Source organism: Nycticebus coucang, chromosome 3 (assembly GCF_027406575.1).
Source record: "Nycticebus coucang isolate mNycCou1 chromosome 3, mNycCou1.pri, whole genome shotgun sequence".
In the NCBI taxonomy this organism is placed as follows: domain Eukaryota; kingdom Metazoa; phylum Chordata; class Mammalia; order Primates; family Lorisidae; genus Nycticebus; species Nycticebus coucang.
Window position 1 is genome coordinate 53,848,761 of NC_069782.1, and position 26,779 is coordinate 53,875,539.

Genomic DNA, 26,779 nt, shown 5'->3' on the forward strand with positions numbered 1-26,779 from the left:
CCAAAAAATACAATGGATGTACTAAAACGGACACCTTTTTATTGCTTTTATTGTAAGTAGTTTGATGACCATCTTAACATGCACATAAATTCCTGTGCACATTTCTATCTCACTTATAAAATCTTAGGAATGGGATTCTGGGTCAAAGAGTATGTATACATTCTGCCAGAACATCTGATTTTAGTATTACTGAAATAATGAAGATGATTGCCCCTTAAGGACAACAAGTGTCTTACTCTCCCTGGTATCTGAAATGTCTAGCACATGAGCAAATACCCGTCACCTGGATGAATGAAGAGGGTTTCCCGCTCTTAGCCCACAGTCTCTGAAGGCAGAGTTACATGCAGCAGCTTTCCACGTGAGAAGACATTATGCCAAGTATCAAATTCATTGATGGGCCACATACAGCCCTTCTTAGGGAGAGAAATGTATGATTATTGACATTGCCATCCAATATATGTTCACAGTTTAAAAGAGGTTGGCTATCTTATAGTATTACCCATGTTTAACAAATACAGTATTTTAGTAAGTATGTAACACTGAAGATAAATAATAATAGATTATGTAAAGATAATAACCCCCCAGTTTATTATCTAAATTCCATAATCTGTTACTGTCCATGGAAATAACTTCAAAAGTAAGTTCATATACACAGAGCTTCAAAGTACTAAATATTTTAAATACTAACAAGATTTGCCATCTTATTTTGATTTTCATTCATGGGTTCTCATGCTGTTATAACAAGCAACATCCCCATAAAGATGAAAAACAGACTCAACACACGAAAATACGTAGGGCACTGAGCTAGAAGGTTAGATATATTCGTTTAATCTTTACAACACTATGGTAGATACTACCTCTATTTTACAGGCAAAGAAACCAAGTACAGAGGGATTAAGAAACTTGCTTATTTCTCTGAACCCAGAAATTCTGACCATGCTCCTAATAACTACGTAATACTGATTCCAGTAGCAAGGAAAAGCATTTAAAAGAGTTTCTGGCATAGTTTTCAGTGAACATTAGTGATAAAGAGGAGAGTGACAACATGTTTGCCAGGTAATAAGATGTTTAATCAATCCAAATGGATTACTTACTCACTTAGCAAATAATTATTTATTATCTATATTAGCCAAGAACTGTATCACAATATGGGGGTATTTGCCAAACCCTGACAACAAGCCTAGAAAAGAAAGACAGAGACAGATGATGTCGTGGAGATGTCTAGTGATGTACATAAACAGATTTAATGCAGACAGACTAAAACAGAGTTACTCACAGATGTCACAGAAGGAGTTACCAACTCTGCTTAGGGCACGTAGAAAAGCTGCGCAGATGGGCGGTGCCTGTGGCTCAAAGGAGGAGGGCGCCAGCCCCCTATGCCGGAGGTGGCGGATTCAAACCCAGCCCCAGCCAAAAACTGCCAAAAACAAGAAAGAAAGAAAAGCTGCGCAGAAGAGGAAATACTTCTGCTACATCTTGAATAACAAGACTTGTTATTAACAAAAGTTTCTGGCTAATAGCCTCCCTCCCAAAATCACTACCCATAGAAGGACTAGGTGCTCACTGCTACGAAATGCTGCAGGAGAAGCACAGAGTGTGAGTTAGCACATGGTTCCATGTGTGTTCTAGGGGAGGAAGCAAGGGTGAGGACGGCAACCTATCTGGGAGTCAAGCCACTGGCTACACAAAGGGAGCCAGGGATGAAGAAGGTGTCCAGCCTAATTTTATATTTGTTTGGCATACCTTAATGAATTTGTTTGGCAATTCTTAATGAAAGAAACATAAATTTTAAAACAACAAAGGAATGTGGGAGGGAGGTAAACAGGCTTTCAGAAACCTCACTTTATTTATTTATTTATTTATTTGTAGAGACAGAGTCTCACTTTATGGCCCTCGGTAGAGTGCCGTGGCCTCACACAGCTCACAGCAACCTCCAACTCCTGGGTTTAGGTGATTCTCTTGCCTCAGCCTCCCGAGTAGCTGGGTCTACAGGCACCCACCACAACGCCCGGCTATTTTTTTAGTTGCAGTTTGGCCGGGGCCAGGTTTGAACCTGCCACCCTCGATATATGGGGCCGGTGCCTTACGGACTGAGCCACAGGCGCCGCCCAGAAACCTCACTTTAAAAAGTTAAAGTTTGAGTTTTTAGAAGTACCAACCCCGTAAGGACAAAGAGAATGGGGAAAGACACAAGAACAAATGGAAATACCAACAACATTTTGGAAGCTAGAAAAGAAAGGTTCCCAAGAAAGCGGAAACCTACACCTGACGGGGATGCCATCAGGACACAGAGCTGGACAGCGGCCCCAGGGGCTGGGTAGAGGAAAAAGGAAGTTACTGTTTAATGGGCACAGAGTTTCATTTTTTTAGACAATGAAAACTTCTAGAGGAGAGTGGTGGTAAACATTGCACAATACCACCACACTGTACACCTTAAAATGGTTACAGTGACAAACTGTATGTTCTGATGTTTATCACAATAAAATGGGCAGCAGGCTGACTCTAGCTGGAGATCTGGGTATGTGGGGCGCAGGGAGGACAGAGCCCAGGGTGTGGCTGGAAACCAGATGACTGGTTGGAAATTCACACGGCCTCACTCAGAAAACCACTCTGTCCCCATCCTCGCTAAAGTCTGGAGAAGCACCTCTGCAGAGGGTAAGCCCCAGACCCCAGTCTTAGGAATACAAGCCACAAATGAAGCCAGACAAAATGCCTCACTGAAAAATAGGAAAATTATGTGAAATTCTGTTCAGGATGCAGAAGGCTGTCTCCAAGAAGAAAATGGAGCTGACAGAATACTTGATGTGCCCTACCACATTGAAAGCTGCTTTAGATTTGTCTGAGAATTGCATATGCACTGCTTTGTGCCTACTGGCACAAATGCAAAAAATTTTAAACTGGAGAAACAGTAAGTTGAACAAGAAAGGAAATACAATCATAATGAATTTTGATTCAGCTGTGAAAAGTAACTGCGTAGTGATAATAATGTAAATACTAAAAATAATTTATCCCCTAAAACTTTATACACTATAAAGAGAAGATAAGAAAAAGAAAGTATGTATGTTTGTGGGCAGTAAGTGACTAAGATAACTAATCATCATCCTTCTTATGAGGAAGTCAGGAGCCATCGTCTAAATAGTAAACGCAACAAGCAGCAGAGTAACTGACTTAGAAAGATGCAGACGAAAGAAAGTATGTATGGTATGCTTGTGGGCAGTAAGTGACTGTCTAAATAGTAAACTCAACAAGCAGCAGAGTAACAGTCAAAAACAGGAACTGAAACTGACTGCCTCTAAGGATGAGCAATGGGCTGAGGAGAACCAGGAACTGCTGCTTTTCATAAACCTTTTATACAATTTGACTTTTTATTTATTTACTAACTTATTTTTGAGACAAGAGTCTCACTATGTCACCCTCGGTAGAGTGCTGTTGTGTCACAGCTCACAGCAACCTCCAAGTCTTGGGCTTAAGCGATTCTCTTGCCTCAGTCTCCCAAGTGGCTGAGACTACAGGTGCCTGCCAAAACACCCTCTATTTTTTGGTTGCAGTTGTCATTGTTGTTTAGCAGGCCCAGGTTGGGCTCAAACCCGCCAGCTTCGGTGTATGTGGCTGGTGCCCTACTCACTGAGCTTTAAGCACCACCCTATTTATTTATTTTTTTGACAGTCTCAAGCTGTCACCCTGGGTACAGTGCTATGGCGACATCATCTGAGAAAGGTAGAGCAGATTTTATTTAAAAGATGTAAAAATGTCTAAATTGAGTGTATATTATTTTTTCCAACTATTGATTTCTGTTAATTCTTATAACTTCCGATGACACTGAGGTCACACCGAACACTTTTCTTACAGCACAATTCATCAGCTGATACAGCATGGAATTACTAGAGAAATACTTCGGGAATGTAGCAATTCTAAAGCCTAACTGTTAGAACATACTCCTTAAATACAGGATTTCTTTCCCCCTAAAAATATATATTTGAATATATTTTACATAAAAGTTTCTATTAATCGCAACTCTTGGGTCAAATCCAAATTCTGACATTTTAAATGACCTGCATTTGTTAGCACCAATGATGGTAGAGATGAACTTTAACTTTGAATGTCAAATGAAACAAATGGACAAAACTGAAAGCTTACCTCATGGAAAAATATACAAGTACTAAATATGCAAAAGAAAACAGGAAACAATCTTATCTGCAAGAACTGCAGCAACTTGCAACTTTTTAAAAGTCACATTCTTGGGGGCACAAATTTGCCAACTAAATATAATCTAATTAACATAATTCTACATAGTCAAAACCATGAATTTCATTCCAGAAAGAGAAAACAGTTCAAAGTACAAGACTAAAACTGAGATTAAAACTACAACAGAATCTACTAAATGTTTAAAAACTCAATTAAGTTCTTTTTTTTTTTTTTTGGAGACAGAGTCTCACTTTATAGCCCTTGCAGAGTGCCACAGCTCACAGCAACCTCCAACTCCTAGGCTTAGGTGATTCTCTTGCCTCAGTCTCCCGAGTAGCTGGGACTACAGGTGCCTGTCACAACGCCCAGCTATTTTTTTGCTGCAGTTTGGCCAGAGCCAGGTTTGAACCTGCCACCATCTGTATATGGGGCCAGCGCCCCACCCACTGAGCCACAGGTGCCGCCCCAAACTCAATGAAGTTCTTTTCATAAAAAGATTAAAGACTGTGAGGTTTGCTCTTCCAGCAGTTCTTTTTTTTCTTTTAGAGACAGAGTCTCACTTTGTAGCTGTCAGTAGAGTGCTGTGGCATCACAGCTCACAGCAACCTCCAGCTCTTTGGGCTTAGGCGATTCTCTTGCCTCAGCCTCCCAAGTAGCTGGGAGTACAGGTGCCCACCACAACACCTGGCTATTTTTTTTGTTGCAGTTTGGCCGGGGCTGGGTTTGAACCTGCCACCCTCAGTATATGGGGCCGGTGCCCTTACTCACTGAGCCACAGGCGCTGCCTCTTCCAGCAGTTCTAACGGACTGTCTATGATATACAGTTGCTCAATTTCAGTCATCGACTATAAAACAAATTTGCAAATAATTAAACAACTATTACAAAGGCTTAAGAGCATTAAAATCATATTTGTTACATTATTTACATTACACACCCATATAACCAGACAAGAAACAGAGTCAGACATACAGAGATACAACCAAGGAAAGCCCCAAATAATGATCACACAGTGCTCATTATGTGAGGGAATGAGAGGAGGGTGGAGAGATAGGAAGAGAGAGAGAGGAGGAGAGAGGGAGAGAGAGAGGGAGAGAGAGGGAGGGAGAGAGAGAGGAAGAGAGAAAGAGAAAAAACGGAGAGAGGGAGGGAGGGAGAGAGAGGGAGGGAGAAAGAGAGGGAGAGAGAGAAATGGAGAAAGGGAGGGAGAGAGAGAGATGCACTCAAGGGCTCTCAAGTTTAACAGTGCGAGGCAGGAGGTAAGAAGTGTGTGGTAGTGGGGCTGTGTTAGTAGTCTGTGTCTGTTGTTTATAACAGCAGGAAATGTATTTCTTATAGCTATATGGAGGCTAAGAAGTCCAGAATTGAGGAGCTGTACCTACTAAGAGTCTTCTTGCTGGTGGGGGGGTTCTCTGCCGAGCCCCAGGACACCACCACATGTCCCGGGGGCTGAGCTGCTAGCTCAGAGGTCTGTCTTCCTCTTTTTACAAAGGCATCAGCCTCACTCCAGTGGCAACCCATTAATCCATTAATCTACTGGTGCAGAGCTTTCGTGACTCAACCATCTCTTAAAGGCCTTACCTCTCACTACTGCCACACTGGTGATTAAGTTTCAACATAAGTTTCGGAGGGGACAGTCAACCCATAGCAGGCTGCCAAAATTAAGACGTGAAAAGAATTCATGAACAATACAAAACAGTAAAACAAATAAGAACTAAACTAAAAAATTATAAATTTAGGGAAGGGCAAGATAATAGAAGGAAAGAAGCAGATGACAAACTGGTTCCCACAGAAGCATAAAAGCATTTGAGGAGATCAGAGAGGTGAGGGAGAAAACAGCACTCTCTCTCCAGAAGATTCTGCCATATATTAAAATTTTTTCATAATAAAATATTGGGGGGAAATGTATGCAAAATCAAAAAAGGCAGGTTACTTGAAAGAGAACTATCCAGAAAAATAAAGTAGTAACTTAAGAGGGGAAATCATACACAACTTAACAAAACAAAACAAAAACAAAAACAGTTATCATGAGTATCGATAAATGTTCACATTATTTCAATTAGCTCATTCTATTCTTAGAAAGAGAATAAGAGCAAAAGCATTACAATCCTATTTCCACAACAAAGCAATGACAGAAAGAGGCAAATTACATTTAGCAACCAAACGACATAAGGTCAACAGCTGAGGGTTCCAAGTTCCCAGTCCCATAATCTATCTGTTATACAGCACTACACACGATATCGTCTTAGCATACTAAGTATTTTACTCTGGACTTGCTTTATTATCAAGCTCAAACTCAAACATCAACCAAACATTAGGATGTTATAGATAGTAACAAAAAGATGTTCATTTTTAAGTAACTACACTGTAATACACAAGTCCATGGGTCTCAATTAAGATCATGACACTTTTATGACTAGAACCACAGCCTTTTCAGGAACTAGAGGCATGTTGCTACTATCTACTATCCCAGGGTGTCCTCTAGCAAGCAGGACATGCCATGGTTAGAGGAGGACAGTGTGGTGTCCACAGCAGAACTAAAAGTCACAGTTACAAAGAACTTACACCCAGAACTTTTGCAGTGTTTTATCTAAATTATTTTGGCTGTGGGCGGCACCAGTGGCTCAAAGGAGTAGGGCACGGGCCCCACATACCAGAGGTGGTGGGTTCAAACCTGGCCCCAGCCAAAAACTGAAAATAAATAAATAAATAATTTTGGCTGTAAATTTAGCTACATGAATAAGGATATACTACTGAATTAACTGATCAGAATTACTTAGCATACAGAAGAGTACAGCTCAGGCTCCTGCCTGCCCCTCTCACTGTGTCTACCAGCAACTGTCTCTGTACTCGGCATGGAGAGAAGGTGGTAGTGGGGATGCAGAGTGGTGTAACCTGTAACGCAGAAAGGCTCTTGTGAGTCTGATAAATGACAAAGGGGAAAAGACACAGAGAATATTCTATAAACTGTGATTTTAAATTATACTTATTTAACCAACACTTGTAGTGCTCACTATGTACAGCAGCAACTGTTCTAAGTACTTCACAACTTATTTAATCCTTAGATCATAGGTACCAATTTCCACTCACCTTTAGATATGTGACATGATTTTTAGTACACAGAACCCTGATTACATCTTAGATTAAGATTTAAAACTATATTATCTGAGTCTGTCAAGAAAATGTAATTATTTCCTTGTTGACGGACTCAGATAATATAATAGATAGCCAGACCAATCAGAAACTTAGATCAGTGTTTTATCCATAATATTCAGAAAATCAGGCCAGGTGCAGTGGCTCACACCTGCAATCCAGCACTCTGGGAGGCCAAGGCAAGTGAACTGCTTGAGCTCAGGAGCTCAAGACCAGCCTGAGTGAGAGTGAGGCCCTATCAGGCAACACCTGTAGCTCAAGGACTAGGGCGCCAGCCCCATATACCAGAGGTGACATGTTCGAACCCAGCCCTGGCCAAAACTTCAAAAAAAAAAAAAAAAGGAGAGTGAGGCCCTGTCTCTACTAAAAACAGAAAAACGAACTGGGCATGGTGGTGAACTCTTGTAATCCCAGCTACTTGGGAGGCTGAGGCAGGAGAATCAGCCTAAGAGTCTGAGGTTGCTGTGAACTATGAGGCTATGGCACTCCACCCACGGCAACTGAGTGAGACTGTCTCAGAAAAAAAAAATCATATTTAGATAATCAATAGGAATCATAACATTTATGAAAGTATTTCACTGACCATTCAGGACATTATTATTTTTAATTCTCTGAAAAATAACATCAGTGTATCAAGTTCAAACACACATAGACAGACATACACAAACACATGAATTATTAGTCTGTTTTAAGGACTATCTATCAGACTAGTTAAACATTTGACCAATGAAATATACTCTAATGGACAGTTAGACACCATGTAACTTTAATTACATTTCAGTGATAACTGTAAAAAGACACTACAAACTTCCATACCTTGTTAGAAACTAAATCATATAATTTATTATTGCTGCCACCATAAAGTTTTAGCTAATAGTCGAATACAGTATTAGCTTTATTAAACTCTTGTTTTAATACATACATTTAAGTTATTAATATTAATATTTTATTAGAAATACATCCTCTAAATAATACATATTGGTATTCCCCAAATTTAACAGCATAATTATATTTGCAGAACTATTCTAAAATACTGGATAAAGGAGAAAAATTACTAAAAGTTGGTTATAATTTTATGAAAAACCTTGAGATCAAACCACTTGAAGTATTACAGAACCCCATTATAACAACAAAATCAAATATACTCTTTGGGGATAAAAGACAGAAAAAAAACCCCAACCAGACTTTGGAAGTCTTATTAACATTAAGATAATAAACTAAATTTTGAAACAATTCCCAGAGGTGTTAATGCTGGAAGTAACTCTTCTCCATGACGAGAAATTTGTGTAATATAAGCATGTCTTACAAGCCAACTCAAACAGTGTTACGGTGAAAATAAAAAACATCTGAAGACAACTTTACTGTCCCTTAATGTTTTAAAGCACAAGGAGAAAAATTTAGGTTAGTAAAAAAAATTAATTAAAAGAAAATATGAATATGAAAATAAAAATAAGAGAAGAAAAATTAATGAAACACTAAAACAAAAAGGAGGGATTCTAATTAATCAAAGATGAAATACTAGGAAACAGGACGAAGAACTCATGTGTAGAAACATTCTCGGGATCTGCACTGAAGATTAACCATACAAACTAATCACCATAAAACATCAGGTCCCACCTACTGTGCTTAAAGCACAAAGAGCTTATATCACATTTTTTTCACACAAACTCAATGAAGACTTTTCCTCCCCTATAAATACGCAAAAGGTTTCTGTTGGTGCAATTTACTACACCTATTCTCAGCCCTCAGATATTTTTGTACCCAGTCCCAAATTAGAAATGGTATGCTAAATGACCTCAAAATGTTGAGTTATTGGCATTAACATAGTTCCATATCTAATAGAACTTCTATGCTCTTCTACAAGACTATTAGGTGGTACTCCTGTTGAAATGTAAAACCACTAGGTGTGGTGACTCATGCCTGTAATCCTAGCATCCTGGGAGGCGGAGGCAAGAGGATGGTTTGAGTTCAGGAGTTCGAGAACAGCCAGAGCCAGAGCAAGACTCTGCCTCTACTTAAAATAGTTTAAATTAGCTGGGTGTTGTGGCAGCACCTGTAGTCCCACCTACTCAGGAGGCAGAGGCAGAAGGATTGAGGCTGCTGTGAGCTGGGGTAACACCATGTTACTCTAGCCTGGGGCAATAGATTGAGACTCAGTCTGGGGGGGTGGGGTGGAGAAAAGAAGTATAAAACCACCCATACATTTAAAACTATAAATCAAATCTTATGGGATACATTATTCACTGGTATAATAGATCAAAATTTTTCCCTAATATGAGAATACAATCTTAGAACTTATGTGTTCATCAAACCCTCTCATTTAACAGATTGAGTCATATTATGTACATCCTTTATTTTATGGAATTAGCATTCAAGGTTAGGCAGTCAATTCTACTTTCCCACCACTATAAAAGCAGAAAAACCATGGTTCCAAAGAACCATACTCTCAAATCATTCAGCCAAAAAAAAAGAAAGTTCATACTTCCTTTGCTTCTATTTCCTCATTTCCTTTAACATTTGGTAATGTTAAGTACCATGTGATAGTATTTTTGTGGAATGGAAAGTGGAAACATATTAACAATGACAAAAGAACCTCTACAGTTGAAGATCTCCCTACACTGACCACCTCCTTAAACTGACCTAATCTGGACAGACTAGACATGCACCACATGTATGTATCAGCACAGTAGGCCTAGTTCCTTACATTGACCTCCTCTGTATGTTGACCGGTTTATGACAGCCCCTTATCTTGGTGGTCAACTTACCAGAGATTCTACTGTATTAAGATTTTTAGCCAGGTTGTGGTTAAAAATACACCTAAAAAGCCATCTATAATCCAGCAGCTCTGGAGGTTGAGGTAAGAGATCAATTGAGGCCCAGAGTTTGAGACCAGATATTCCATCTCTGAAAAATAATAATAAGATTTCTATCATCAGATGCATTGTTGCAAGCAACTTAGAAAGTAAGGCATAGGCTCAAGCAGCTAAGGCGCCAGCCACATACACCTGAGCTGGCAGGTTCGAATCCAGCCTGCCAAACAACCATGACGGCTGCAACCAAAAAATAGCCAGGCGTTGTGGCAGGCGCCTGTAGTCTCAGCTACTTGGGAGGCTGAGGCAAGAGAATCACTTGAGCCTAGGAGCTGGAGGTTGCTGTGAGCTATGATGCCACAGCACTCTACCCAGGGTGACAGCTTGAGGCTCTGTTTAAAAAAAAAAGTAAGACATAGAAGTAGTTGTCCACTTACTTACATTAGGCTCTGTGATTCTACTTTATTACATTAAGAGTCTAGCAGAAAAAAAATACTTTATCTTACAACGAAATGCAATTGACTTAGGTTATTTTCCCTCTGTAATTTAGACAGATATCCCCAACTTACAGTGGGATTACATCCTAATAAAAACCTCATAAAGTTGAGAAATCTAAGTCAAACCATCATAACCAACTGAGGACCTTCTGTACCCCGTTTCATTTACTTTTCCTAAATATGTTCTCAATTCAGTCTCCTGGTTCTACGCTTTTAATTCCCTTAAAAACTTCGTCTTTTAATCTGTAAAAACAATTTAACTAATACCAATTTTCATTTTTTGGGTGAAAAACCTTGGCATTCTCATTTCCATAAAATGACTAATTCTGAGCCCATGGGGTGATGGGGGCATAAGAATCTCTCCTATTCTGCTTTCCTCATCTCACTCCTGGCTCTGAAGAAATAATTCAGAGGCACGGTCCACTATCTCAGCCAATTCCTAACAACTACTGCCCAAACTCCTCTCAACAGTCCAAAGAAAAATCTACTATCATCACTGCAGAGCGCGAGATCATTGACCACAGATAAATACAGGAAGGAGGGCTGCTAATACTCCTCCTCACATACACAAGAGGCAACTGCAGTACTTCCTACCAACCAAGCAATGAGGATTGTCTGCACATGTCATAACCAGAATTTGATTTTCCCCCAGAGCCTAAGGACAAGAAATTAAGCTGGGTGATACCCTGATTTCAGCATTGTGACTTTCCAAGCAGAGAATCTGTACCCAAACTTCTGATGCACAGAACTATAAGCTAACACATGGATGTTGTTCTAAGTCACTGAATTTATAATAATTTGTTTTGTAAGCCAGGCGTGGTGGCTTACACCTGTAATCCTAGCACTCTGGGAGGCCAAGGCAGGAGGATTGTTTGAGCTCACGAGTTCAAGACGAGCCTGAGCAAAAGCAAGACCCTGTCTCTACTAAAAATAGAAAAACAGAGGCAAGAGAATCACTTGAGCCCAAGAGTAGGAGGTAGCTGTGAGCTTTGATACCACGGCACTCTACCTGGCAAAAACTTGAGACGCTGTTTCCGCAAATAACAATAATAATAATAATTTGTTTTGTGGCAAAGTTAATAAGGAACTCTCTGGAGGGAAAGGTTGTAGGATGCTGCTGCAGCAGTAAGGAGGTTTCCTTTTAGCAACACCAACAGGAAGACCTAAAGCAGAAATTAGCTGAAAACTACAGAAGGGTCACATGATGGGGTATTAGTTTGGAACACACCCTGCTTTCATTTCCTTCATATTTACCATTACCAGATTGTACACATTAATTTGCCTGCTGTTTGTCACACTCACTGGAATGAAAGGTTCCTAAGAACAGAGACACCTCTTACTCTCTACTTAATGCCCAGCAGCTTAAAAAAATGCCTGGCACCGAGACATGCCATAAATCTTTGCCGACTGAGTAGTCAGTAACAACAATCACAGTAAGCGGTGTTAGACTTGAGGTTTCCTAGAACATTATCAACTGGACAGCCAGCGTCCAACCAAGTCCATCCTAACAAATAGGATGTAACACAAATCACACTGGTGTTTCGCCACACAGAGAGGCATCTCCTGCACGCATGCTTTATAGATGCCTGCACAGATGCTATCTGCTGAACAATACTTGTAGCCTGGTAAATGTATCAACAATAGTGTTACACAGAAATAAAATATATTACATTTATAAATGTAACTTAGAAAAGTAAAAAATTTTAATAAAGTTGTAAAAATCCCAGCGTCAGTGTTATAAAGTTACTCAAATGGGTCAGGCGCGGTGGCTCACGCCTATAATCCCAGCACTTGGGAGGCTGAGGTGGGTAGATGGCCTGAGCTTACAGGTTCGAAACCAGCCTGAGCCAGAGCAAGACCTCGTCTCTAAATATAGCCAGGCATTGGGGTGGATGCTTTTAGTCTCAGCTACTAGAGAGGCTGAGGCAAAAGAATCACTTGAGCCCAAGAGTTTGAGGTTGCTGTGAGCTATGATGCCACAGCACTCTACCAAGGGCTGCAAACTAAGACTGTCTCAAAAAAAAAAAGAGAAAGAAAGAAAGTTACTCAAATGAAAAGACAGTTACTAATTTAAAGAACATAATTAAGGGCTCAGTTCCCATAGCTCAGTGAGTAGGGCTCCACCCACATACACTGAGGCTGATGGGTTAGAACCCGGCAGGGGCCTGCTAAACAACAAGAACAACAAAAAAAATAGGTGTTGTGGCGGGTGCTTGCAGTCCCAGCTGCTCAAGAAGCTGAGGCAAGAGAATAACTTGGGCCCAAGAGTTTGAAGTTGCTGTGATGCCACAGCACTCTAACCAAGGGCGACACAGTAGACTCTGTCTCAAAAAAAAAAAAAAAAAGAACATAATTAAGAAATGTAGGCTCAATTTAGATGCTTAAAAGGAAAACTAGACTTTGTTCATGAGAACTCTGACCCTGTAGCCTGATCTGGGCTCACCAGCTGCCCCAAAGGCCACCAATGTAAACCAGCACATACTAGTGGGGCCATCAGCAGCAGATGTTTCTAGGAACCCCAAAGAGGTAAGGATCTGTAGGGTCAGAGCATCCAGTACATGGAGAAAAAACGTGAGTTCCATTCAACCTGAGATTTCCAAGAAAGGAGGGAAGACAGGGTGTTCTGTGAATGTGTGAGCTGAGACACCAGGCCACGCGGGCTGCTGAACACAGGGGTTGAGGCAGGCAGGGGCTGGAGGGTCCTGGAGAGTTGGGGGGCAGGGGGCCTTTCTGGGAGGCACTGTGCTCCCACTGCCCCAAGCTGGCAGACTTGGCAGCCTCCTGCACGGCACCGCAAGAAGCACAGAGGGCACATGGCAGGGGAGGCGGTGCTGGAGTTCGGGCATGGGCAGAAGGGCAGAGGAGGGGCTGTGGTCTGAGCTGGGACCTAGTGGGGTGTGAGGGCCCCAGGGCCTGCGCACCTCCACAGAGAACGGTCGTCAGCACCAGCTTTGGCCACCATAGTTCCAGGCCTCCTGCTGCTGACAGTTTCTGAGTATAAACTTTGAAAATGCAACTTCCTGCATGAGAGAAAGTTCCAGATCTGCCAGCCTCACTGGTTCTTTCCATACCTTCTGGGTAAGTGCTCCAAAGGAAAGGTTTCCAGAATCCTCTTGCCATAATTTTACAGAAGAAAAATTCTTCAAATCAAAAGTGAAAGCCCGTTGCAGGGGGTTCGGAGGGGGGCATCTACGCACCCCCACCAAGACAAAGGAGCAATGGGGAGATGCCAGCTGAGGCTCCCAGGAAGCCAGCACCACTTGTGAGCACAGGACAGGACTTCCCACCTGTCTCTCACTGTGCCAGGGTGACAAGTGGAGGCAGGTCACTGAAGCACATCCAGAGGGACCACCAGCCGCTTAGAAGATGACAGTGTAGGCACAGAGCCTCCTACCCGGCACCACCCCCCGCCAGCCCAACCCTGCTCCCTCTTCTCCCTCCTCTCTTCACCCAAGTGTGTTATGTGAGTCTCTGTAAAGAGTCATCGAATATTTTTTGGAAAAAGGCAGAGGTGTAAATGACAGTGATGAGAAGAACCTGCAGGCAGCTCAGCTCAGCTCCCAGTGCCAGGACTCCAGCATCACCATGATGGAGGGAGGAGACTGCACATCCCCTCGCCCTGCCTGTCTGAGAGCAGCCCTGACACAGCACAGAGCAGGGCCTGTCCTCAGGGTCCCTGCAGCCACATACCCCACAGAAGAATGGATCTGCCTCCTCTTCCTCTCGGGCGCACGTGTTCTCCACTGTCACCTTTAAGACTTTACCACCACAGCGAGCACGAACACAAACACCTTTAAACACAGTCCCATCACCCAGACGGGAACCGGCATTCTTGGACCACTCAGTGACGTCAAGGCAGGAGCAGTGGGCACGGTCCTCTGGTGTGCCCACAGCCTGGCCTTGGAACACTCCGGGATAAACCAGGCAGCTCTGACCCCACAGTCCGGAGGAGCTGCCTCTGGCTGCAGCTTCTCCTTCTCCTTCACAATCTTCAGAATCAGATCTGTCCTCCAGGTCTTCCTGCTCAGGTCCCACTTTATCTTCTCAGTCTATCTTGGAGTTCACTGTCTTGTCATCCTTGGAGTCCCCACTGCTACCCTGTTTTCCCGAAAATAAGACAGTGTCTTATTTTAAGGTGTGCTCCCAAAGATGCGTTAGGTCTTATTTTCAGGGGACGTCTAATCTTTCCTGTAAGTAGGTCTTATTTTTGGAGGATGTCTCATTTTCAGGAAAACAGGGTACCATCGCTGCCTTCTTCAAACTCGCTGTCCGTGCCCATGGGGCCGACATACGGGCACCATCAGCACTGGGCTCCAGGCCACAAGCTCATCCAGGCTGTCACCGGCCACTGCTGCAGGCGGAGCTCAGCCTGTGTTCAAATGTGACAATCGTCCCCAGGGAGCTGCCTAGAGCCAGACTAGCCCCAAACTGAGCATAGGGGGCACTTCTTTTTTTTAATTTGTTTTGTTTTGCTTTGTTGTTGTTTTTGAGACAGAGCCTCAAGCTGTCACCCTGGGTAGAGTGCTGTGGCATCACAGCTCACAACAACCTCCAACTCCTGGGCTCAAGGGATTCTCCTGCCTCTGCCTCCCAAATAGCTGGAACTACTGTGGCACCTGCCACAACGCCCAGCTATTTTTTGTTGCAGCTACCATTGTTGTTTGGCAGGCCCAGGCTGAATTGGAACCCGCCAGCTCAGGTGTATGTGGCTGATGCCTCAGCCGCTTGAGCCACAGGCGCTGAGCCAGGGGGCACTTCTTAAGAGCATCTTGTGGCCACATCACTCCAATCTCTGCCTCTGTCTTCCCACGGCCGCCTCCTCTACGCCAATAGTAGTGTTTTAATAACATAGTAATGAAATGCCAACATCAAACTGATTAAGAGACGGGAACTGACTTCCAGCTGATACAGCCAACTCACGTCATTGCTCTTTCCACACAACCATCCACACCCTCCAGAGTTCAAGGATCCTGACATGCTTAAAGAAACTGAGAACCAGAAAATTCTCCAAATGAGCAGCAGAGCACATTTCTACAGAGTGAATCACAGTTGCATCTAGTTTTTGTTGCACTAAACTGAATGTTGCTCAAAATAAGTTTGAAATCCCTAATATAGGGCGGCACCTGTGGCTCAGTGAGCAGGGCGCCGGCCCCATATACCGAGGGTGGCAGGTTCAAACCCAGTCCCGGCCAAACTGCAACAAAAAAAATAGCCAGGCATCGTGGTGGGCGCCTGTAGTCTCAGCTACTGGGGAGGCTGAGGCAGGAGAATTGCCTAAGCCCAGGAGTTGGAGGTTGCTGTGAGCTGTGTGACGCCACGGCACTCTACCGAGGGCAATAAAGTGAAACTGTCTCTACAAAAAAAAAAAAAAAGAAATCCCTAATATAATACAATATAAACAACTACACCTTTTATTAGATACCAACTAAGGCACTTTCACAGGTAGATAACAGAAAGATATATCCAATTCTCTTTTAATACATCATTTATCTCCTAAAACCAATTATTTCTATAGCAGCTCCAAACATGAACATGGTACAGTCCAAAATGCTCCAAACATGAACATGGTACAGTCCAAAATAATTGTTTGGATGGTTGGCTGACGAGTCATGAACGGCTGTACAGAAGGCACTCGTGGGTGCTAGGTGTGCAATACTGTACTTCAGGTTCATTATAGGGTTTTGTGGCCTGGCAACCACACTATGTACTTTATTTATTTATATCTTGTCTCAGTCTTCTACAAGGTGGGAGGGAGGCTGAGGCTATCATCATCATATGAAGCAATCATTTTTTTTAAGGACTGCAATTTCTAAACAAGTCTTTCAATTAAAAAGAAAAGTTCAGGGCCAAGCATGGTAGCTCACACCTGTAATCCTAGCACTCTGGGTGGACTGCCTGAGCTCAGAAGTTCAAGACCAGCCTGAGCAAGAGTAAAGATAGCCGGGCATTGTGGCAAGCACCTGTAGTCCCAGCTACTTGGGAGGATAAGGCAAGAGGATCACTTAAAGCCCAAGAGTTTGAGGTTGCTGTGAGCTATGATGCCATAGCATTCTACCAAGGGCAGCAAAGTGAGACACTTTCTCTAAAGATAGCCGGGTGTGTGGCAGGCACCTGTATTCCCAGCTACTTTGGAAGCTGAAGCAAGAGAATTGCTTGAGCTTAAGAGTTTGAAGTTGCTGTGAGATATGACACCATGGCACTCTACCAAGGGCAACAAAGTGAGACTCTGTCTAAATAAATTCCATCTTAAAATGAGAGCACCTAAAATAAGGCATGTGAACTATTGTTGAGGCCACTAGAAAATAAACTTTTTTTTTTTATTTAAAAATTTAAAAAATTGCCAGGCATAGTGGCTCCCGCCTGTAGTCACACCTGTAGTCCTAGCACTCTGGGAGGCAGAGGTTAGACTGCTTAAGCTCAGGAGTTCAAGACTGGCCTGAGCAACAGTGAGACCCCATTTCTACTAAAAATAGAAAAACTAGGTGGGCATGGTGGTGGGCGCCTATAGTCCCAGCTACACGAGAAGCTGAGAAAAGACAATTGATTGCTCCAGCCCAAGAGTTTGAGATTGCTGTAAGCTATGACGCCCTGGCACTGTACCCAGGGTGACTGAGTAAGACTCTAACTTAAAAAAAAAAAAAAAAAGTTTCTATAAAAGAAAGTCATGTAAAGTATATATGTTCTACTTATTCTAGAAAATTAATTTTATAATGTAGAGAACAAAACTATTATGTGTAACTCACAGAAAAGTACAATGATTTTATCACCATAAATTCAAAGAACTTTCAAAATACATTCAGAATTAAGGGAAATTTTTCATTTTAAGAATAACAAAACACAATAAACTGTTAATACACTCAATACTGCACCCAATAAAAGTCAAAAGAACTTCACATCTATCACCTGTGTTGTTTCATGACTCTCCCTGTGTCTCAGAGAAAAAAAGTCTTCAAAATTATTCCTCATCTCTATGATACATAATGAAATTTCCTCAATGGAGGATCTAAAAAGGGATGGAATTCTTATTCTTTAGACAAACAGTCCATATATAAAAAGATTATGTAGCCTGATTCATCTTTATGCCTATATCCACAAATTTCATTCACTGAATTATTGTAGAATTAAATAATCCTGCTACATCTCAATCATAAGAACATGATCCAAAGAATGTTCTAACAGTTACTAAATCTGAAAGCTAAGAATGCATTTTCCTCACCATTGTATGTACCTTCTCCAATTTGCATTCATTTATTTATACTCTAGATAAAAACCTAACAGACTAAGTGCTGCATCAATTCCTCTCGATTCCTGCCTCTGTTCCCAGTGCTAATTCCTTTCCTCCTGCCACACCTCAGTTTCCCGGAGCCGGGGATGTGTACTCACTTTAGGGGAAACATATGCACTGTGTCCCAAAAGTTGTCCCTGAAGTTCCCATTCATAGGGAAAATGGGACATTGTAGCTAAATATGCCTTTATTTACAAAATGTTCATTATAAAATTTTACGAACACGTGGCCAACATGTAGAGAATATTTTCTACATATTTTGTAAAATTCTGTCTCAAAAAAAAAAGTTCATGGATTAATGGGTAAAATTAACATAACTATCTAAAAAGTACAATGATTTTATCACTATAAACACAAAGCTACATTCAAATTTTCAGCCACAGATGAAAATTTATGGGATGCAGATGAAACAATTAAATAGATTTAAACAAGGAAAGGCATATTTTAAAATTTTTTTTTTTTTTTTTTTTTTGCAGTTTTTGGCCGGGGCTGGGTTTGAACCCACCACCTCCGGCATATGGGGCCGGTGCCCTACTCCTTGAGCCACAGGCGCCGCCCGGCATATTTTAAATTAACATAAATTTATGTATATGAAGCCAGTTATCTTCTAAAGTTATCTTCAAACTTAAAGAACAAACATCAAAAAGACAAGTGCTATCATTTGTCACCTTAGGGATGTGCAACTAAATTTCTTAATTCACGTGATGATAGCATATTTTAACAGGTTCAAAGTGTATTTTATGCAATTTTGAAAACCACATTAGATTTTAATGGAAGCTTATCAAATTGCTGACATCCAAATCCATCTTAATTATCTTAAACAGTCTAAGACAGAATACACCAAAAGAGCTGATGCCCAAACGTCTCAATAGTTTGCTGAAAAGGCTGAGCTCACACACACCCAAGTGTGTGAGAAGCAACTTTTTAAAACGCACAAATATAACAATTATTTTTAATAACAATTATTTTTAAACCAACAATTTTAGAAAAATAACAGCTCCTAAAGCTCCTGTAAATATAAGACTTTGGCTCTGCAATGTCAGCAGACTTAAGATACCTTTCTAAAGCAACAGTCTCCCTCTGTTTTGCTAGGTATTTTAATTTGCCTTTAGTTTCAAAACTAAATTTGCTAACACTATTCCTCTCAAAACCTCAGGAATTCCATTACTAGTTTTAAGCTAAATTAAAGGAAAATAGACACATTCAACCCAGGGCTGAAGTATGCATAAAGTCTCTGTTGATGCTCATAAATAGATGGAGAGAGTTAGACATGCTGAAGGACAGTGGCTGTGCAGTCACCTCTGCTAGGTTCCACCATGGAACTAAACAGAAAATCACTGCTGTCCTTTCAAACGAAGCTAGCACTGGATACCTTTAAGCCAATCAGGATGGAACAGAACATTCTTTTTTTTTGAGACAGAGTCTTACTTTGTTACCCTCTGTAGAGTGCTATGACATCATAGCTCACAGCAACCTCAAACTCTTGGGCTCAAGGATTCTCTTGCCTCAGGCTCCCTAGTAGCTGGGACTATAGGCACCCACCACAATACCTGGCTATTTGTTTTGTTGTTGTTATTTAGCAGGCCCCGGGCCGGGTTCGAATCCACCAGCCAGAAAATGTAGCCAGTGCCTTAACCACTGAGTTACGGACACCCAGCCAGAGCATTCTCTTTTTAAGTCTGAGCTTTTATGTATTTTTTTTTTTTATTTCAAGGAATAATGGTCAGTGTATCCTTAAAAATCCACATGGAGCCAACCCCTCAAAACTATTTTTAAAATGCTCTCAACCCTTACTACCTACTTGCCTCCAAAATATATATATATAAGATTTTTCTTAAAGAATAAACTACAAATGCTTAACACAGATGTTTTTATTGCTTCATCCCTAGAAAACTTTTCCATTCCATTTCCCTTTCACAGACTCTATAAATAATCTTCCTGACAAATTACAGCCATTTCCATTTCATCCCTCTCCAGCCTGCCTCAAGACCTAATTCATGACAGTTCACCTGAATCCCAAGTATCAGGATTCCCTGGATGGAACTAGTAACATCATTTCCCACTTCCCTATCCCCTCCCTTAGCTGTCCCAGCACTGCAGAATGTCAACAAATGACAGGAGGGAAACACCTGACATTCGTTACCATCTCTCACTCTTTTACCCAAACTCATTCACTTCCCCTCTGGGTACTCTGCTCCTCAGGTATCTAACTAACTCCCTTGCCCCAAATAATGGAGGTCACAACCAACCAAGGTCCTAGATTTCACACAGACCCAGTTCCCTAAAAGAGGTCTGCAGCAAGATGACTGCATTCTCACCAGTGTTATAAAGAGGGGTTAGAATATAGTGCAATAGAGTGAGATAAATTCGTCTTTACCTGGGAAGCTAAATTTCATTTTTATGTGACTTACTGGAAACAGATTCCTAATCCCAAATTCCTTTTTTGTCTTAAATCCCCCATTGCCTCTACCCCTAGCCAAATTCCTATTTAAGCAAAATTCACTCGCAGGGTAGATAAATCTATATAAAAGAATAAAATTACAGTGACTGTTAGTAATTGAAATAACACATTTTTAACTAAGTGAATGAGTAAATGCCAGTTGTTTGTATGAGTGTTCAGTGCTTGCAACCACATAATTAATAAAAATAGAGAAAAATACATTTAGTTATAAACAGCATACAACCCATCTACTAATCATGCTTTTTTCAGAGGATCTTATAAAATTAACATTCTAACTTTAGAAATGAATACACTAAGAACAATTTGGCAATATTTAGCAAAAATTTAAAGCATGTTTCTATATCCATTGGCACAGAAATTTCACTTCTAAAATTTGAAGTACTATTTATAAAGGTGTAAAACATATATATAATACTCCTAACAGCATTATTTAAAAAGCCAAAGATAAGAAACAAGCCTAATGTCCAACAAAATGGGAATGTATAGAACATTCCATACAATGAATATTATGCAGCCATTAAAAAGGATGACTGCGGTTGTAAATGTAGGAAGAAAACTTGCTATGAACAGTGCCTGCCTTCAAGGAGAGGATATGGCAGACAGGAAGTAAGAAAGAGACTTGCTTTTCAGAACAAACCTTTCTGCATTTTTTTCTGTTGTCGTTCACAGAGTACTTACTGAACACCACCTTGCACCTGCCAGGGGCTTTGTGTACAACTGACTCTTCACTGGGTCTACTCATTATCCCTCTTCCAGATGAGAACACTGAGAGGCAGAAGGGCCCTAACTATCAGGCCTTAACCTCAGGTTTCCATCAGGATCCCTGCCCCTCACTGCTGCCCCTTGGACAATCTCCCCAAAATGCCTTCCCTCAAGTCATGAACAACAGGGGCTTGGACCCCACTCCCTATTTCTCTTTGCCCTGCTACCTTTTGTCTTCTCCCTTTTGTATCTTTATATTTTATTTTGGATTTTAAAATGAATGATTTTGTTTAAAATGAATGATTTTTAGAATTATTGAAGAATTAGGACCATTTTCTCTAATCCATAATAGTTCCCCTTTATTTGTAGGTGATAATTAGGACAGCAAACCTAAGCTACTAGAGGTTACCAATAAACAAGGGTAGAAAACTTATTTCCTCTTTAGTGAAAAGTACAACTATGGCAACTTTGCATCAGGCAAAATGAAATATAATAGGTGAAGAAATAGGTACATGCACATGTATGTATATTAGTGTGCACATGTGTGCATGTGGACATGTACTTATGTGTGCATGTACAGTGTGCTTGTGCGCACATGTGTGTAAGCACGTGTGTATATGCACATGTGTGCGTGGGTGCATATGTATGTGTATGTATACACAGCACTTTATAGCCAGGCACCTATAATCCTAGCACTGAGAGGCTGAGCCAGGTGGACTGCCTGAACTCAGGAGTTCAAGACCAGCCTGAGCAACAGCAAAACCCCAGCTCTAAAAAGCAGCCAGGTGTTGTGGCGGGCGCCTGTAGTCCTAGCTATTTGGGAGGCTGAGGCAAGAGGATCACTTGAGCCCAAGAGTTTTAGGTTACTGATGCCATGGCACTCAATCTTAGGATGACTAAGTGAGACTCTGTCTCATAAGAAAAAAAAAAAAAGCAACCTTTATTATAGGAAAAAAAAAAACTGGATACAATATAATTTTGTAAGCACTCTACAAATCATGCTTCACCATAAGAGAAAAACTATCTGGCTGGAATTTTTGGTTAGAGTGTAGATCTCAAATAGCTACACACACCAAAAATATTTTGTAAAGAACCTAAGAAGTGCCAAAATCAACTGAATCCAAAAGGTAGTTAAAAACAAGGGGAAGGGGTAAGCACAAAGACTTGGGCAATACATTTCAAATGCCAAAACAAAACAAAACAAATACCACATATTATTAAGATATTTTTCTCTTTGGCTCTTCAATTCCAAATAAAATTGAACACCGTGAGCCCTCAATTAGTAATTAAAACTCAAGAAATTAAAAGAAACAATTCAAACTCTTTTTCAAGGTAATATTTTAAATATTTCTTTCTTTCTTTATTTTTTGGGGGGAGACAGGGTCTCAGATTCAAACGAGGAGACTGATTATAAAACTAGAAAACAAATTCTTAAAGGCAGGGGAATACATTTATGAAAAGGAGCACATTTTATTTTTGTTGAAATCATTTTATCAGGTCTCTTGCTAACAACATTATGACTTGGCCATCTGAACACACAGCTACATCAGCTATATACTGTAATACTCACTATATACTGATAACAAAAGATAAATACAAGTCATGTTGAGCACCTCTTCTAATTGCAGAAGTCAAACATGAGTTTAGTATCATAATTTTAATACAGTTTTTTCTCTTCTTAAAATGTATATACATTTTTTGGCACCCTCTGTATATACAGAGTGCCCATAAAGTTCATGTGCAATTTAAAATAATGTGTAATTTTGGCTTGGCGCCTGTAGTACAGTGGTTACAGCACCAGCCACATACACAGAAGGTGGCGGGTTCGAACACAGCCCGGGCCAGCTAAACGACTGCAACCAAAAAATAGCTGGGTGTTGTGGTGGGCGCCTGTAGTCCCAGTTACTTGGGAGGCTGAAGCAAGAGAATCTCTTAAGCCCAAGAGTCTGAGGTTGCTGTGAGCTGTGACACCATGGCACTCTACCCTGGGTGACAGAGTGAGACCCTATCTCAAAAAAAAAAGTGTGCAATTTAAAATTGCATACTTTATAGACACCCTGTATACACACACGCACACACACAAGTACATACAATTTTCCTAAATCCCAATGGCTCAATCGAATCGTCATGAAATAAACAGTGACATGAATAAAGAGGACAACTCCCAAACTGTGACAGGAGGAGTGGCTCATGTCTGTGTTCTCCACTCCAGTGTTCCCTTTTACCCGCTTTCAGTTCACCATTATCATCTCAGCAATTTACATCACTACAAGGTCTTAGCCACAGTTCTCACATGTATTAGGCATAAACAATATGAAATAAAGGATTACAAGCTTGTGGGGGGGGAGGGGGTCTTGTTGTTGTTTTTGGAAACAAAGTTTCCCTCTGGCACTTGAGCTGGAGTGCAGTGGAGCTATCACAGTTTACTGCAGCCTCAAACTCCTGGGCTCAAGCAGTCTGCCCACCTCAGCCTCCAGAGCAGCTGGGATTACAGGGGCCAGCCTCTACTCCCAGCTAATATTTTCTTAACCTTTTGTAGAAATGAGGGGTCGGGGGTGGAGGGGTGTCTGCCTTTGTCACCCAGGCTAGGATAAGGTTAGTTTTTATCTTGGAACACACCCTTTTATTTATTTATTTTTTTCAGAGTTAAGAATGCAAAAGAAGAACTAAGGAGCAAAAAAAACCAAGACCCAAGATGTGGAACAGCTTTAAGACTACCCCAAACACGAGCTGAACACCACTCAAGACCACTTGGTGACTGGGAAAATCAGAGACCTGAATGGCATCAGGCACCTGTGCAGAGATCAGAGGATGAGCTGTATCAGGTCGAATCCTGAGGTTCTACCACTCATTACCTGCCTGACTTTAGGAAAGTTACTTAGCTCTCAGATGCCTCAATCTTCTTATCTATAAAATGGAAATAAGAATAATAATTCAGTAGAAACTCTTTTTAACAGATTGCTACCTAATCAACTTACAAAAATAGCTCTATGCCCCTAGCACAGTGGTTACGGTACCAGCCACATACACCGAAGTTGGTCGGTTCAAACTCAGCCCGGGCCAGCTAACCAACAATGACAACTGCAACAAAAAATAGCCGGGTGTTGTGGCAGGCGCCTGTGGTCCCAGCTGCTTGGGAGGCTGAAACAAGAGAATCACTTAAGCCTAGGAGTTTGAGGTTGCTGTGAGCTCTGACGCCATAGCACTCTACCGAGGGCGACATAAGTCAGACTGTCTCAAAAATAATAATTAAAAATAAGCTCTCCAATCCCTCCATAAATCACTTCTACTGCCCACCTCAAGTCCACTCCACCTAAGTAGACCACTTTCGTAACATGCCCCCACTCTTCTGCTTTCACCAAATGTGCTTAAAGCTTAGTAAGACCCAGTTGTTTGTTCCCAAACCATTTTATGGCAACTGTATTTATTATAATTATGTAATTTAAGATCATATAAACTAATGAATTATGACTAGAAACAGGTTGTTTCCATGAAAATTATGTTGAAAAGTTTAAAAAGATTCAAAGGCTGATTTAAAACAAAAAAGTTATCATGGATCCTAGCCCCTAACCCTAGCCCTTACCCTACCCCTGGTCCCTAGCCCAAACCTATTCTAAAAAAAAGAAAGAAAGAAGTTATTATGGAATTAGATGTATGTAAAAACAAAACAGCTTCAAAATAGGGAAGAAAGCATAAAACTGTAGCAGGATTTTATTTCTGTTTTTCTTTTGTTAAATCGTAACTGTGTACATTGATGCATTTATGGGCAATGTACTGATTTGATATACAATGCTTACATTGAACTGATTAACTTAACCATCACTTCACTTACTTATTTGTTGCAGTAAGACATTTATACTCTAAATAGTTTGAAACGTACCACTGCATTCTGCACATTAGATAAGGTCCCATCAAATATCCTCCGGCCTCCCCTCCTCTCTCTCTTCTCTTCACTCCTACTTTCTGGACCATAGTTATTTTTTACCATTTATATGAATGTGTAGGTAATTACATATTGATGTCATAGTAGTATTGAGTACACTGGATACTTTTCCTTCCATTCTTGAGATACTTTATTAAGAAGAGTATGTTCCAGCTCCATCCAGGTTAACAGAAAAGATGTAAAGGCTCCATCTTTTTATGGCTGCATAGTATTCCATGGTGTACCTATAACACAATTTATTAATCCATTCAAGAGTTAATGGGCACTTGGGCTGCTTCCATGACTTGGCAATTATGAATTGGGCTGCAGTAAACATTCTGGTGCAAATGTCTCTGTGGTAAAATGATTTCTGATCATCTGGGTATATACCTAGTAGAGAAATTGTAGGATTATATAGCAGTTGTACTTTTAGTTCCTTGAGTATTCTCCTTTCCAAAAAGGAAGTATTAGCTTGCATTCCCACCAGCAGTGTAGAAGTGTTCCCTTCTCTCTGCATCCACTCCAACATAATTAAGTTTGGGGATTTTGTGATGTGAGCTAATCTTACTGGGTTATATGATATCTCCAAGTGGTTTTGATTTGCATTTCTCTGATGATTAAAGATGATGAGCATTTTTTCATGTGTTTTTAGGCTATGAGCCTGTCTTCATCAGAGAAGTTAGAAGGATTTTATACACAGGCACACCTCAAAGATATCTGGATTCTGTTCCAGATACTGCAATAAGGCAAATATTGCAATAAAACAAATCATACGAAGTTTTTGGCTTCCCAATGCACATAAAAGTTATGTTTGGCTGGGTGTGGTGACTAATGCCTGTAATCTGAGCACTTTGGGAGGCCAACTTTCGAGGATCACTTAAAGCCAGGAGTTCAAGACTAGCCTGGGCAATGAGACTTCATCTCTGCAAAAAATAAAAAATTAGCCAGATGTGGTGGTACATGTCTGCAGTCCCAGCTTTTCAAGAAGCTAAAATAGGAGGATCACATAAGCCCTGGAGTTTCAGGTGGCAGAGTGCTATGATGATGCCACTGCACTCTAGTGAAGTAATAGGTGAGACTGTCTTGATTTTCTAAAAAGTTATTTAGTTATGTTTATATTATACTATAGTCTAGTAAGTGTGCAGATCTTAATTTAAAACTTAAACCTTATAGTTTAAAAATACAAATGATCACCTGAGCCTTTATAAGTGGTAATTGTTTTGCTAGTAGTCAGGGTGGCAGCTGCTGAAGACTGGGGTAGTTGTGGCAATTTCTTAAAATAAAGCAGCAATCAAAGTTTACCATCCATCAATTGACTCGTAATGACATCTGGAATGTCAAATCCTTCCCAGAAGGTTTTCAATTGACTTTGTCTAGATCTACCCAAAGAATCTCTATCTGTGGCAGCTATAGCCTTATGAAATGTATTCCTTAATGAGATTTGGAAGATTTTTATTTTTCCATTTTGCCATGGGCTACAAAATGAATGTAGTGACTCAGCACCTGGAGCTCTGTGGTTAGGGCACCAACCACATACAGCAGGGCTGGTGGGTTCGAACCCGGCCCAGGCCTACTAAACAACAACTACAAAAAAATAAATAAATAAATGCTTTTTTGTGGCAGGCACCTGTAGTCCTAGCTACTTTGGAGGCTGAGGCAAGAGAATCGCTTAAGCCCAAGAGTTTGAGGTTGCGGTGAGCTATGATGCCACAGCATTCTACCAAGGGCAACAAAGTGAGACTCTGTCTCAAAAAAACAAACAAACA

At 40.9% G+C, this 26,779-nt stretch overlaps 1 protein-coding gene across 5 annotated transcripts in view; it reads right to left on the reverse strand.

Moving 5' to 3' along the window:
- The window catches only part of FRS2 (fibroblast growth factor receptor substrate 2), a 133,053-nt gene that overhangs the window by 91,628 nt on the left and 14,646 nt on the right, over nucleotides 1–26,779 (reverse strand). Inside the window, exon 1 of one of the 5 annotated variants that reach the window (XM_053585513.1) lies at nucleotides 1,277–1,444. The exons of the other annotated variants lie outside the window; for them this stretch is intronic. The gene's annotated coding sequence lies outside the window, so the exon portion shown is untranslated. Of the gene's footprint in view, nucleotides 1–1,276; nucleotides 1,445–26,779 lie in introns of those variants that run through there. 5 annotated transcript variants of the gene reach the window in all.